The sequence below is a fragment of the Protopterus annectens genome, chromosome 3.part0 (genome assembly GCF_019279795.1).
Source record: "Protopterus annectens isolate FY-2018-M chromosome 3.part0, PAN1.0, whole genome shotgun sequence".
NCBI lineage: Eukaryota > Metazoa > Chordata > Ceratodontiformes > Protopteridae > Protopterus > Protopterus annectens.
The window spans coordinates 15,205,042-15,219,562 of NC_056731.1; positions in this window are offsets into that span (position 1 = coordinate 15,205,042).

Consider the following 14,521-nt stretch of genomic DNA (forward strand, 5'->3'; position numbering starts at 1 on the left):
ATCTGTAAGCCTAGCTAGCGTGTGTTGTCTTTCGCCACCCTCATAGGTTGGTTCCCTGCACCTCTGAACGGCAGATCCAATTGTACCTCTGTCCAGCAGAGCCACTGCAGTGATCCCCAGGCACATGTCTGTCTCCATCCACACGGCAAGGTTTCCCTTGAAGAGTGCTCATGAGGGGCCCTGCCTGATTTACATTGGAATCAGGTTCCAAAGCATAGGGAGTGTCTGGGTCAGGAATCTATCCGTTCAGCACGTCCTACTCATCATTGTGGTTAGGTGTATATCCCTAGAGCATGTGGCTCTCAGGAGCTTCTGTTTAGGTGGAGCATATCCAGCAATACAGGGTTGGACATGGGCCTTGTATGTCAAGCAGAGATCACCTGTGAGTATGCGGTATGCAACTGAGTACAGCTGGAGTTTCATAGGTTGGGCTGCATAGGTCATCTGTTTGAGGTCAGTAATCCTCTTGGTGAGGTACTGGTGTGGTCTTCCAAGCTGTTGCAGTTGTCTTGTAAGGTATATCCCAAATAGGGTGTTGTATCCTTTAATGGGTCTGATATGACGTGTAGAGTCACAATGGCCTCTCTGATCTGGATGCAAACACATTAGAGATTAGGGGAGCCATGTAGAAGGGTATTCTAACCACCTTGTCATTATGGGTATCAAAGGAGAGATTGCTATCTACTGGTGTTTCCTGATCCTGTATTACCATTTTTGTATGCAGGGGACTAGCACCTATGTGGTAGTCTGCAGGTAATTAGTTATATCCAAAGGGGATAACTATGCACTTTTAGGCATTCAACTTGACACCATGATATTAACACCAGGTATCCGTCTCAGTGCAACGCTTCCAGAGGGTGTCTGTAACAGCTGGGGAAACAATTATGTCCCCTAGTTTGCAGTTGTCTGCAAACCTTTTCATCCAAAACCCTCCTGTGCTGTCTGTACGTCAGAGAATTATATACTGAAAATGAGGGGTCTTAGGACTGAGCCCTGGGGGACGGCAGTTGTAACTGGTATACAGTCAGACTTAGGGTATGCAACTCCTACTGTGTGTGCTCTGTCCGTGAGCCACTTTGCAAACCATCATATGACGTAGGGGTTAATGTTCAGGCAGATGGGTATGTTGATAATACCAGAAGAAGGAATGGTGTTGAAAGCCTATGAGAGATCTAGGTAGGCTGTGTGGACCTCCTTACCCTCATCTAAAGCCTTGGTAACTGTCTTTAAGAAGCCCGCCAGATTTAGGAGGCATGGTCTGGCCTTAACAATGCCAAACAGGGAGGGGTCAAAGGTTGGGAGGTACCCAATGTCTCTGTGACTGTGTTCTATGATGTGCACCATAGCCTTGTAGACAAGGCTAGTCAGGCCTCTAGGGAAATAGGTCCCATGGTCCATTGTGGTGCCACCTTTGTGGAGTTGGATAACTGTTGCTGTGCACCATTCAGGGGGCACTATGCCTGATGTGAGGCTATTACTGAACATGGTGCGTAGGTGAGGAGACAGAATGATCCGAAGTTCGTGTAAAACACAGCCTGGGATGTTGTCCGGTCCCATGGATGCTGTGATATTGCCTCCAGAGTGTGCAGCTTTGAGAGGGATTGGCCAGGATGTTGCCAATATCAATTGTTTCTGTAATGTTCATGCCTTTGTGCTGTAACTCAGATCTGGTTGTTGACATCAAGGTTCTGTGGTTGTTGTTGGTATTAGTTGCATTATAGTTTTTGTAGCTAGCTTTGGAGGATCGTATAAGGGATCTCACCTTCTTACTGAGGCTGGTCAGGGATCTCCTCCATGCATGGTATTGTACTCTCGTTTGCAACAGTGTCTTCCTCCTGTAGTACAATATGTTTATGGCAGGGGACCACCAGATTGGTTTAGTTAATTATGAGTATAGTGTCCTGGTTCTGTTTGGGATAGAACAAGCCATGCACTCCTGTAAGTGCTTATACAGTGCATTTGTGTAGGATTCAGCAGTTGTAATAGTACTGTCCATCTGCATGGGTGTCATGACGTCCACCACGTCTGCCTTAAAAAGAATGTAGTTGACCTTGTAGACATATTATACTGTGGTTCGCTTAATGGGGGGTAGGTGCGGGATGTGGATATCAATGGTGTTCAGCACATAGTCTGATTGGACCAATGAGGAGTCGGCTTCATGTGTTACATGGAGTGGTGAGGTAAGAGAGTGGTCTAGCTGATTACAAGGGTAGAGGCCACTGGGAAGTGTGATGCCTCAATGGGAATCAGTAATACACGTTCCCATGACTGGCTGCCAACACACAACTGCACCCACAAACTCAGGTATTGACACACATGTATTCAGTGACACTGTAACACACACACTCACGGCTTCACTGACACAGTAACACACACTCGCACACGTTGCTACTGGTGGGATGAGGACCGCTGCCTATGTGCAAATCATCATTACAGTACTGTGCACCTACATGACGCGCCACAGAAAATACACATGTACAGGTAGTCAGTACGGCCTAAGATCGGGGACATCAACATGGATAGTTGAATGCATCGCCTGGATGGTGGGAGGGGTCCTATTTGTTTGGTATGGTAACATACATCCTCACCCCAGGGACCACTCAGCCCTACATACACACACTGTGGCATTCAGTAATTAATACACCTATGTCATGCACATACAGATACCTCACGTGTGAGATACATGCCCCTGACTATGTCCTGCTTTATACATTGCAGTCTGTACAGATGTGTACACTAGTGTACAGGAGAGTGAGTAACAATTGAGATGTATTCCCCACAATGCGTGACAAATATGGACACACACACAACCACAAATGCCAGTACTGTGAATCTCAGACCCACCTAGCTCATGTTATGTATGTCAGACGCACAGCAGTATTGCACGTGTTACAAACTGTACTGACGCTTCCTGTGCCAACAGTGCTGATATATGCACTAGGGACATCATATCTATTAACAGGTGTCAAGTGATTTACCTTTGCTATCACCCTGACCGCTGTCTACGTTGTGTGTTATGTCCTTCAGTTAACAAAACCATTGCTTACTGGTTATGCAGGGTATTGTAGGACCGCTTGTGACAAACCTGTGAGATGTCCACAGCAAACATCCATCTGCAAAGATGCCCCACCACTTAATTATTTCAACACATCTATCCATACCTGAGGTACATCTTTCTGTACATTCAGCATGTCTCCATATACAGTTGGCAATGTTGAGGCTACATTGCAGCTGCATGATGTACTAGGATATATGCCACCTGCATACATCAGCAACTGCACACGCATGTTATCTGAACACACAACACTACGTGTACAGGTTTATAGGTCCTACAATCCTGACATTTGGTCATGTTTGTAGACATTGCAATTGGCGGATATGTGTAATAACATACATGACACATGGACTGTTGTATGATATGATGGGTGACCAGTACAGAGGGGATGTTACCTCTGTCAACATTGATATCACACGTTATGTACTGTTAGCATTCAGCAGCCATGGACCTACATTCCATGTGCATGTGTGTAATGGCTGTAGCCACTTGTTTGCATAAAGGACTACAACAGCTATGCTATTTACAGGTATGTTGTGTGTGTGGCATGTACATACCCAGGGCAGGTACATGTATGTCATATCCATACATGAGGGTGTGTACTGGTGTACAGCAACAGACATCTGCTAATGGTGGACAGTACTGAGGGCCCTTGGTATGTGTACAGCTGACCTGGTCACAGACAGTGGTATCATTGCATTGCATAACACATGATGCAACTGTGTCAGTACATGTGTACTGTCTACAGTTGATGTAGAGCTTAGTACAGTACACAAGTCAAGGGTCACATGGTGGTGTACTCGTCTGTCATACAACATGTATGGTTGCATGGTAGTGGCCCGAGGGCATGGTGGTGTCTGCAGTTTACATCCTAGAATGCAGCATGTGACACTGTCCTGCACATGGCTTATCTGTGATGCCTTTCATGGGGGCACCAGTCAGTACATGTGAGTGGCCTTTATGTATGTGGGTACACCACCTGGAGCGGTCCGTACCTGTGCTATGGCCCACGTTTGGTTCTGAGGTATATGATGGTAGTGCTAGGTTCTGAGGTATATGGTGGTATTGCTATTGTGCACTACAGAGACATCAGCCAGGTGTTCCTCACTGCACAGATGTCAGTACTCCCCATTGTTGGATCTACAGTGGCCAGCTGTGAATATGGATGCTACACATCTAGCACTGGTTAGCATAAGAAAACAATGCAGTTGTCCTGTAGGTGTATGGGAGTTATCCTGTGTTTAGGACATTTGCCTTGGAATTGCACTGTGTGGGTGGAGGCGACTTGAGTAATATCCACACTCCCTTGTATCATGGATGCATGTGATATGTGAGAAAAGCCTGCCTACTGTCAACCATGTCATCCCAGAATGACAGCTGATTTGTTAAAGACTGGTGTGAAATATATGTAGAGTAGCGTGCCCACTAACAATGACAACTACCAACACCAGAGCCCATTACAATGTGTTATTTACGTCTACCTGTAATAGCATGGCCACTGTGGCCCTCCGTGTTTAGCATCAGAGTGTATCCCAGTCAGCCCTGTGCTACTAGGAGTATGAGCATGCCCAGTATATCCTTGTGTAGATGGACACATAGTAGTGCATTCCGACCAGCCCTGTGCTACTAAGTGTGTGAGCATGCCCCCTGTGCTACTAAGTGTATGAGCCTGCCCAGCATATCCTTGTGTAGATGGACACAGTGCATTCCGAACAGCCCTGTGCTATAAGTGTGTGAGCATGCCCAGTAACACCTTGTATTGGTTATGTGCCTCTGTGTATGGGCATGGCCATTGTAACCCTGTATAGTGGTAGTAGTTGTCCATTCCACAGATGGGCATACTTCATGTCAGGATGGATTCATACTTTAAACACACAGGTTCACAGGTATGTACATCTTAACTGCCAGCATCCCTGTTGATGGCCGCATTCCCAGACGGTCATAATGACAGCCTTGACATGTGTAGTCTGTGTGGCATGATTCGTATACATGTAGTATTGTAACAGTAATCTGTAAATGGGCAGGTGTTCTGTACCCGACACTGGCGTGTGTGTGTACGTCTGTCCCCATTTGCTGGTGGACTCTAAATTGCTTTTAGACTGGCCACACTCCATACATTTCTTATACCCACTGTTAGCAAGGCCGATGATGTCACCCATCTACAAATACTCCTCTGGGAGGGGTGTATCTCAATAATCTTGGTAGCACGTTCTGTAACTGCATAATGCTGTAGTGTAATAAAGTAGTTAGGTGGGTGTTCTAGTCCCACACTTGCTGTGTGTGTGTGTCTTCCCGTTTGCCTGAGGACTGAGTAATACCTTTATACTGCTCACACTCCATACATTTTTTATACCCACCGTTAGCAAGGTTGATTATATCACCCATCTACAAATACACCTCTGGGAGTGCTGTGTCTCAGTAATCTTGGTAGCGTGTTCTGTAACTGTGTAATGCTGTAGTGTAATAAAGTAGTTAGGTTGGTGTTCTACTCCCACACTTGTTGTTTGTGTGTGTGTGTGTGTGTGTGTGTGTGTGTGTGAGTGTGTGTGTGTCTTCCCGTTTGCCTGAGGACTGAGTAATACCTTTATACTGCTCACACTCCATACATTTCTTATACCCACTGTTAGCAAGGCCGATGATATCACCCATCTACAAATACACATCTGAGAGTGTTGTATCCCAGTAATCTCGGTAGCATGTTCTGTAACTGTGTAATTCTGTAGTGTAATAAAGTACTTAGGTTGGTGTTCTACTCCCCACACTTGGCGTGTGTGTGTGTGTGTGTGTGTGTGTGTGTGTGTGTGTGTGTGTGTGTGTGTGTGTGTGTGTGTGTGTGTGTCTCCCCATTTGCCTGAGGACTGAGTAATACCTTTATACTGCTCACACTCCATACATTTCTTATACCCACCGTTAGTAAGGCCGATGATTTCACCCATCTACAAAAACACCTCTGGGAGTGTTGTGTCCCAGTAATCTTGGTAGCGCGTTTTGTAACTGTGTAATGCTGTAGTGTAATAAAGTAGTTAGGTTGGTGTTCTACTCCCACACTTGCTGTTTATGTGTGTGTGTGTGCCTCCCTGTTTGCCTGAGGACTGAGTAATACCTTTATACTGCTCACACTCCATACATTTCTTATACCCACCATTAGCAAGGCCGATGATGTCACCCATCTACAAAACACCTCTGGGAGTGCTGTGTCCCAGTAATCTCAGTAGCTCATTCTGTAACTGCGTAATGCTGTAGTAATAAAGTAGTTAGGTTGGTGTTCTACTACCACACTTGCTGTGTGTTTGTGTATGTGTGTGTGTGTGTGTGTGTGTGTGTGTGTGTGTGTGTGTGTGTGTGTCTCCCCATTTGTCTGAGGACTGAGTAATACCTTTATACTGCTCACACTCCATACATTTCTTATACCCACCGTTAGCAAGGCTGATGATGTCACCCATCTACAAATAAACCTCTGGGAGTGTTGTGTCCCAGTAATCTCAGTAGCGTGTTCTGTAACTACGTAATGCTGTAGTGTGATAAAGTAGTTAGGTTGGTGTTCTAGTCCCACACTTGGCATGTGTGTGTGTGTGTGTGTGTGTGTGTGTGTGTGTGTGTGTCTCCCGAGGACTGAGTAATACCTTTATACTGCTCACACTCCATACATTTCTTATACTCACCGTTAGTAAGGCCGATGATGTCACTCATCTACAAATACACATCTGGGAGTGCTGTGTCCCAGTAATCTCGGTAGCACATTCTGTAACTGCGTAATGCTGTAGTGTAATAAAGTAGTTAGGTCCATTTTCTAGTCCCACACTTGGCGTGTGTGTGTGTGTGTGTGTGTGTGTGTGTGTGTGTGTGTGTGTGTGTGTGTGTGTGTGTGTGTGTGTGTCTCCCTGTTTGCCCGAGGACTGAACAATACCTTTATACTGCTCACCCTCCATCCATTTCTTATACTTACCGTTAGCAAGGCCGGTGATGTCACCAATCTACAAATACACCTCTGGGAGGGCTGTGTCCCAGTAATCTCGGTAGTGCGTTCTGTAACTGCGTAATGCTGTAGTGCAATAAAGTAGTTAGGTCGGTGGTCTACTCCCACACTTGCCGTGTGTGTATGTGTGTCTCCCCCTTTGCCTGAGGACTGAGCAATACCTTTATACTGCTCACACTCCATACATTTCTTATACTCACCGTTAGCAAGGCCGATGATGTCACCCATTTACAAATACACCTCTGGGAGTGCTGTGTCCCAGTAATCTCAGTAGCGTGTTCTGTAACTGCGTAATGCTGTAGTGTAGTAAAGTAGTTAGGTAGGTGTTCTAATCCTAGACATACCAAGTGTGTGTGTGTCTGCCTGCATGAGACAAGTACAGTGCTTTGTAGTATTTGCTGTAGGGCGTGCCCTAAACGCGTGTTGCTGCAGTGTGATACGATAGGGGTTTGTATACAGGACATGGCAAGGGTATGATTGTCTGTCAGAGCCTGTGTAGAGGTGGCCATGATTGTCTTACCATTGGACATGTTTGGGAGCAGGTTTTGGAGTTTTCCTATATAGTATCCATCTTATGACACATTGGCCACCTCATGAGGAGTACAGCTGTCAGTCAGCCATGGCACTGAGTTGGCAAGCCATACCCATACATCTGGCAAAAGGGCTGGTGAACTAAGTATGCAGCCCTACTAGTACCCGGTATATGTCCCGCACCCATGTGCCATGCACATACAACCTTGCCTAGGATATCTCACTATGTTGCTAGTAACATGCACATTGAGGACAGATAGTAGGCATGGTGAGACCGCAGTGGCCTGCAGAGGACATGGCACCCTGTACAACATTACAATTGGCACATATATGCGGACATTGTGCCTTCACTATGTTCCACACTGAATGGCTGCAACATATGTGGTGCCATTATATGTGATCCACTAAGGCCAGACAATGTTGTGCATATGTGCCCTGTATGGACCCATGCCACTGACACCACGGAATACCTGTCCATTCTATACATGCAGGTGCAGGGCCGACCTGCTCACTGTAAGCAGGTTTTGCCACACCAGGCCAGTAGTGGCATATTGGGGTATAACAGGCTGTGTTCACTACATGTGTCTGCCAAACCAGGTACACCTGTACATATCACTGTACAGTATTGTGGGTCATTGCACATCCCAGGCAATGTCCATGTGAATGACTATCAAATACAGACTTGGCATGCATTGCAAAGCTATGGCCCTACACATTGGTAACCAGAATGTCAGGCCAGATATTGCAGTACCCATCTATGTGGGAAACTGCAGACATTACACCCCTGCACTGCACACCATTGTTAGGTGATGCAATGGCAAGGATTACCCCTCACCCAGCCTTGTACAGCCATCTTACACAGCCAATCACTACACACCCATGGAACAATGCATACCTGCATGACAGTACTGGCACCCTGTGTCTGCGTGTGGGTTGTGATGCTCCCAACCACAGTCACTCCCAGTATAAACCTCGTTGGCATACCAACAGTTGTCAAGCACTTTCACATGGCCTAGCCCATTGAACCTCTAGATATCCCCTGTGGTGCATGTGGTCCTGTGAATTACTGCGGTGTGGCAAACTAAGTAGTTACATTGTGTATTTGCCACCCTGGCAAAGGTGTCAATGCGTGTCCATTAGAGTGTGGTTGTGGTGACAATGGCATCCATTCACGTGGACTGACATGTGTACCACATCTAATGTATGTCTACTATATCTGTTGCAGATGGCACTCACTCACCTACATACATGTTCTTACAGCACTGCAACATGGCACCTCTCTGGCACATGTAGTAACGTCATGCACATGTAATAGTAATGAGTAGTCAGGGGTTTGACCCTGTACTATTCAGCATGTGGCAGATTATGGTGAAGTCTACAAGCCCTTCCCTGGTGTACATTGCCTGTCCCACACACACACTCTCTGGTGGATGTGAAGGTGTACACCTGCAGAGCAGCAGCATGTGTATTGTAACAGATGGAAATGGTCAGGTGATGTCCTCTGCACCTATTGCAGTCCTCCTCTAGCTGATTGCATGTGTTATAGCTGTGATGGTGTTCCCATAGCCATCCGCATGATAAAGACAGTACACTATCTAGGGAAAGATGTTATTATCTGGCCATGACAGTCACTGTGAGTGGTACCTGGATGTGGTGTTCTGACATGGCATCGCAGATGATATCTGGATGTACCTCAATCATTTTCAGCAGTGAGAAATAGCCGAATGACAGGAGGGTGATGTGCCACACAACTACAGCATGTAAGTGTAGCTATGCTGCATTGAGACTACTGCCTGTTTAACATGTGTGTGGTAATGGCTATTCTGCATGTTAAAATACAGACATGACAGTACTCTGTTCATGGAGGAACCCTATCTGTAGGGCCATCTGTGAACAGGTCAGTGTGTACATCTATTTTTCTCCTGTGTTACACACTGAACACACTTCTGTGCACAGCAGAAGCATGGTGTGGGGATTGCAGAGAGTACATGATGATAGGGATGTGTTACTGCCATTGCACCCCTGACAGGACATGTGTCCCATGAAACAGTGGTATGACTGACACTGTGTGGGATTCCCAGTGACAAGCCAATGATGGGCAACTGTTCACAGCTGCGGTCACACGTCTACTACACATTGTACAGTTGTCATGCGGTATATATGCATGTGTTGTGCTCCCTCTGCAAATGTATACAATCTGTTGGGTTGCTGGTGATATCTATGCATACTGTCGTAGGTAATCATGTATGCTATTGTCTATCAGTAAGCCATATGTGGGTTTAAAATGCAACACCATAGGCCGAATGGGTTGGTAGGTCCCGGCAGATCCTCCTGTCCCACTTCAGCTGACCATGGCACCAGGCACTAGCACATCTGGGGCCCAGCCATTAACATCAACCTCTGTTGGCTATGCACCACCTTCTGGTGGCTCCACCACTGAGGAACCGGACCAGACAGGTACATATCTGCTGTTGTGCTGTCCCGGACATGTTTCGTAGGTGGCTTCCTAAGGGGTTACAAAGCCAGATATGCCAGTTCAAGGGCGGAGTGTCACATTCACAGGGTGATACTGCCTGTCCTGGACAGCCCACAGCACTGCCTCCTTTGCAGCTGTGTAGGTGCAGTGGCAGTTGCCCATGGCTGGAGACCTCTGTCCCACTGTTCCCATGGACTTTTGAATGCCGAAGACCCATCCCCGTCCAGGGTGTATCCCCCCCCCACATGTGTCATATACCAACCCTGTATGCTGTCATTTCTGTGCTCCTACCTATCCTCCACGGACATACCTACACTCCTTCCCCAACATCTGACCCTCATCTACGGACACATAAGGCCATTCAGCTCCTAGGACACCATCTGCCCTATACATAGCTGTCCATTACACACACGTGCCCACTGGACACATGAAACCCTTGTCATATGCATCATAACATACTACTGTTATCCTCATCACTGTCCCTCTGGTGCACAGTCCTGGTGTGCACATCACTCCTACATGGTTCAGGTGCACGTGAGGAGGACAACCCCACTGTACACATAACACTATCGGTCCCTCTATGGTTACCCCATTTACCTTTATCATGGTGATGATGTTGCACATTGCAGGGGTACTGTTCACATATAATGACTGGACAGGTACTGTTGTGTTATTGTACATTACATGCACAGAGTGATGTATACGGCCAGTGTACAACTATTGTCTGTCTGAGGGAGTCTTGTGATCACATAGAGCAACACCACTACATAATACAGGTGTCGCTGGTATTTCCTGTTTCATTTATTTGTAATGCTTTGTTGCCACATGGCATGTCCCTGATACATCTATATATATGTATGTAGCTATATGCTGGATATAAACACTCACATGTACTTCTACATGATGAGATACATTCCTATACTGTTGAATGACCACGCTGTATGATATCATCTGGTTATGGCCTCTTATGCTCGATTAGCCTTTACATTGCTTAACCAATCCAGTACTTGCATACTGGTACCCAAACACGCTTACACCCGCTCGTTCATGCACTTGCTAATGCACCGGCATTGGTGCTTGCATGTGTCACTCACACCCCTGGCTGTGAGCGAGGACCACAATATTACCTTGTGATGCCTATTACATCATACTACATGACTCCAGTATCAGGATTGGCCACCCATTCGGCGACGGCATCGCGTTCGGCTGTATGGAATCTGCGGCCTGTCCAGTGACACAATCATATGTGTGTGTACCTCATACAATGTGCTCCCATCTTGTGATGCCTATTACATCAGAATACATGAATACAGTATTGGAAACGGCTGCCTATTAGGCGATGGTAAGGTGTTCGTTTGTACAGAATCAGTGGCCTGTCCGGAGATTCATTCATATTCATGTGTTCCTCTTAGGCATACCTTGTGATGCCTATCACATTGGACTACATGACTACAGTCATAGCTGGCCTTAGGCATAGGCCAACTAAGCATCTGCCTAGGGCACCACTTTAGTGGGTGCACTTTACCAGTATTTATTTGGTGTAGGTAGACCAGGATGGAGGCACTGGGTGGTGTGGTGGGGTGTGCCATTGTGCCCTCTGCCTAGGGCACCAGTTGACCTAAGGCCACTCCTGACTAAAGTATCGGGAATGGCTGCCCATTAGGTGACCACATGGTGTTCAAATGTATAGAATCAGCAGCCTGTCCGGTGAATCATTCATAATTGTCTGTTCCTCTTACAATCTGCTCCCACCTTGTAATGCCTATCACATCGGACTACATGACTACAGTATCGGGAATGGCTGCCCATTAGGCGATGGCATGGCATTCGACTGTACGGAATCAGCGGCCTGTCCAGTGAATTAATCATATTTGAGTGTTCCGCATACACTCTGCTCCCATCTGGCTGATACATGGGAACGGAGACCCTGCATTACAAATGAGTAGTTGGGCTGTGGTATCCACATCCATCAGACGGGTCATGCTACTGCATACCTATTATAGGTTTGCCACCTTCTCAATTGGCCAAGGTAGGACTTTAGGGTAACCACCTGTCTCACTTTGTGAGGGACAGTGCAAAAATAATCAAGACATAGCTCATGCCCAGATTACAGGACATTATTATATTCTACATTTCATTAATGATTGCATACAACAGTTATTTTATATATGACACTTCTATATGTTATGTGAAGTAGCATAAGCAATTCACATGCAACTAGATGAAGCTTTTATTTGTGCACATAAGTGTAATCCTGTACTATGCATGGCTGTAGGTATGTTTAGCCCTGGAATGTCTGACATTTCTACAGAATATGTCCCACTCTAGCCATTTGGAAAGGTGGCAACCCAATAGGACCTGTATGTACAGACGTCAGACTTTGCAGGGCAACACACTCACAGCCAGTAGAAAGGGGTGTACTTCACTGTTTCGCCTAAATAAAAGGATACTCTTGTAGCATTATAGTTGCTTATACTGTTACCTATAACATTTCGGTGTTTCAGAGGAACATAATTGTTTTATGCTACTACTATAGACAATATAGGTAGTCTTTGCCCTAAATCACAGGACATTTGCCGTAATTACAGTTATTATGCAGGACACAACAACCCACAGGGGAGTGTCCCTTGCAAAGGTGGACAGGTGGTAACCCAATACCTTTTATTCTATCAATCTTCTAAGGTAGTCGGTGGAACATGCGCTTTCTCTCACTATCAGACCTCACATACGAATGGGGAAGAATAAACACTGAATCAGGGACACTGCATAATGACCTCAGAGACACATTTAGAAGGTTGGTGCTATTAACCTGACACATTGACGGACACAGAGCACATATGTATTCATACACATTTTCTGAGGTGCATGCAGTTTATGACTCTTACATGTTGTCATTATTCATTACGTGTATTCCGCCACCTTTCCTCCTAATATCACTAGTTCTAGGATGGTTTAGTTGAGACTGTTTTAGGAAAGCCACAAAACTCTGGGCTAGGCTTATAAATGCCCTTGGGCAGATAGCCTAGTATAAACCTATGAACCTATGAACCTATGAACCTATGATCTGTAGTCATGGACGTCCCTGATAATCGGGAACAGTTCAATGATATGGTCCCTATGTATTCCCCCAATGGTTTACAGACTGTCCAGTAGATGTGCTCTTATAGTTTGGGAGGTATGTGCGTCTGCTATACCCACATTGGAATATTACTTACACCCACGGGGCAGTCCTAATACGTGTCTGACAGCCAACACATGCACACCTAGCCCCATAATCGCATACCCATAGTTCCCTCACCTGCCACTACTCTACAGCACTCATCCTTACTGTGGGCGCAGGTGGACGCAGGTGGGATATGAACACAACCCTACACACTGCCCACTCTCTCCGTGTCGGGACACATGTTGTACGTTGTGTCAACCCATGTGTTATCAGGCTTGCACAACCTACTGTTCCGTGTACAGCTACATCCTGGTCGTAATGGTGTTCCTCCATTGGTTGAAAGGTACCAAATTTTTGGTGTCCCGCAAGGGATGTCGCTGTCCATGTTTAAAGTGGAGACCTTGTAGATCTCTCCCACTGGTAGTTTCCTGCCGGTGGTCTGGGAGCCAGTGTTGTATTTACCTCTATTGCGTGTCTGTATGTCTCATTCGCCTAGCTGGGGTGGGTGATAAGTAGACGTTTGTTGAGTGGACCTCCCACCAACATATGCCTGGTCTAAACATGTTACCCATAGCTGCTGTAACATAACCTAGGTATATGTTGTTGTTGTTGTGTCTTTCGGCTTTTCCCAGTTAGGGGCCGCCACAGCAGAACTCCGGTCCACTAATGATTTGCAGTAGATTTTTACATGCCCAGTCGCCAGCCCTGACGCACAACCTTCAATGAAGGTACGCCCATTCACGCATGTCTCCACACAGAAGATGCTCTAGCTGAGAATCGAACAGGACAATGTCTTACTGTGAGGCGACAATGCTACCGCAGCACCACCACCGCAGTTAACCTATACATGTGTATATTTACTGTAACATAAATATATATATATATATATATATATATATATATATATATATATATATTGACATTAATATATATATATATATATATATAGACATATTTGCATATGTATTCATACATGTATATTAATATCTTGCTGTTTTATATATATATATATATATATATATATATGTATGTATATATATATATATATATATATATATATATATATATATATATATATATATATATATATATATATATATATATATATATATATATATATATATATGGGTCTACTTTATTTGTCCGAACTTTCATTTGCCCGACACCCATTTGCTCGAACCCAAATGACCGAAATTTCATTTGACCGACACTTCATTTGACCGACAAGTATTATTGGCAAGAAAATGGGATATGCCCCCTTCCCCACTGCAGTGCGACCCTGGAGTTAGAATATATAGTTAGGGGGGTGTGGGGGGCACA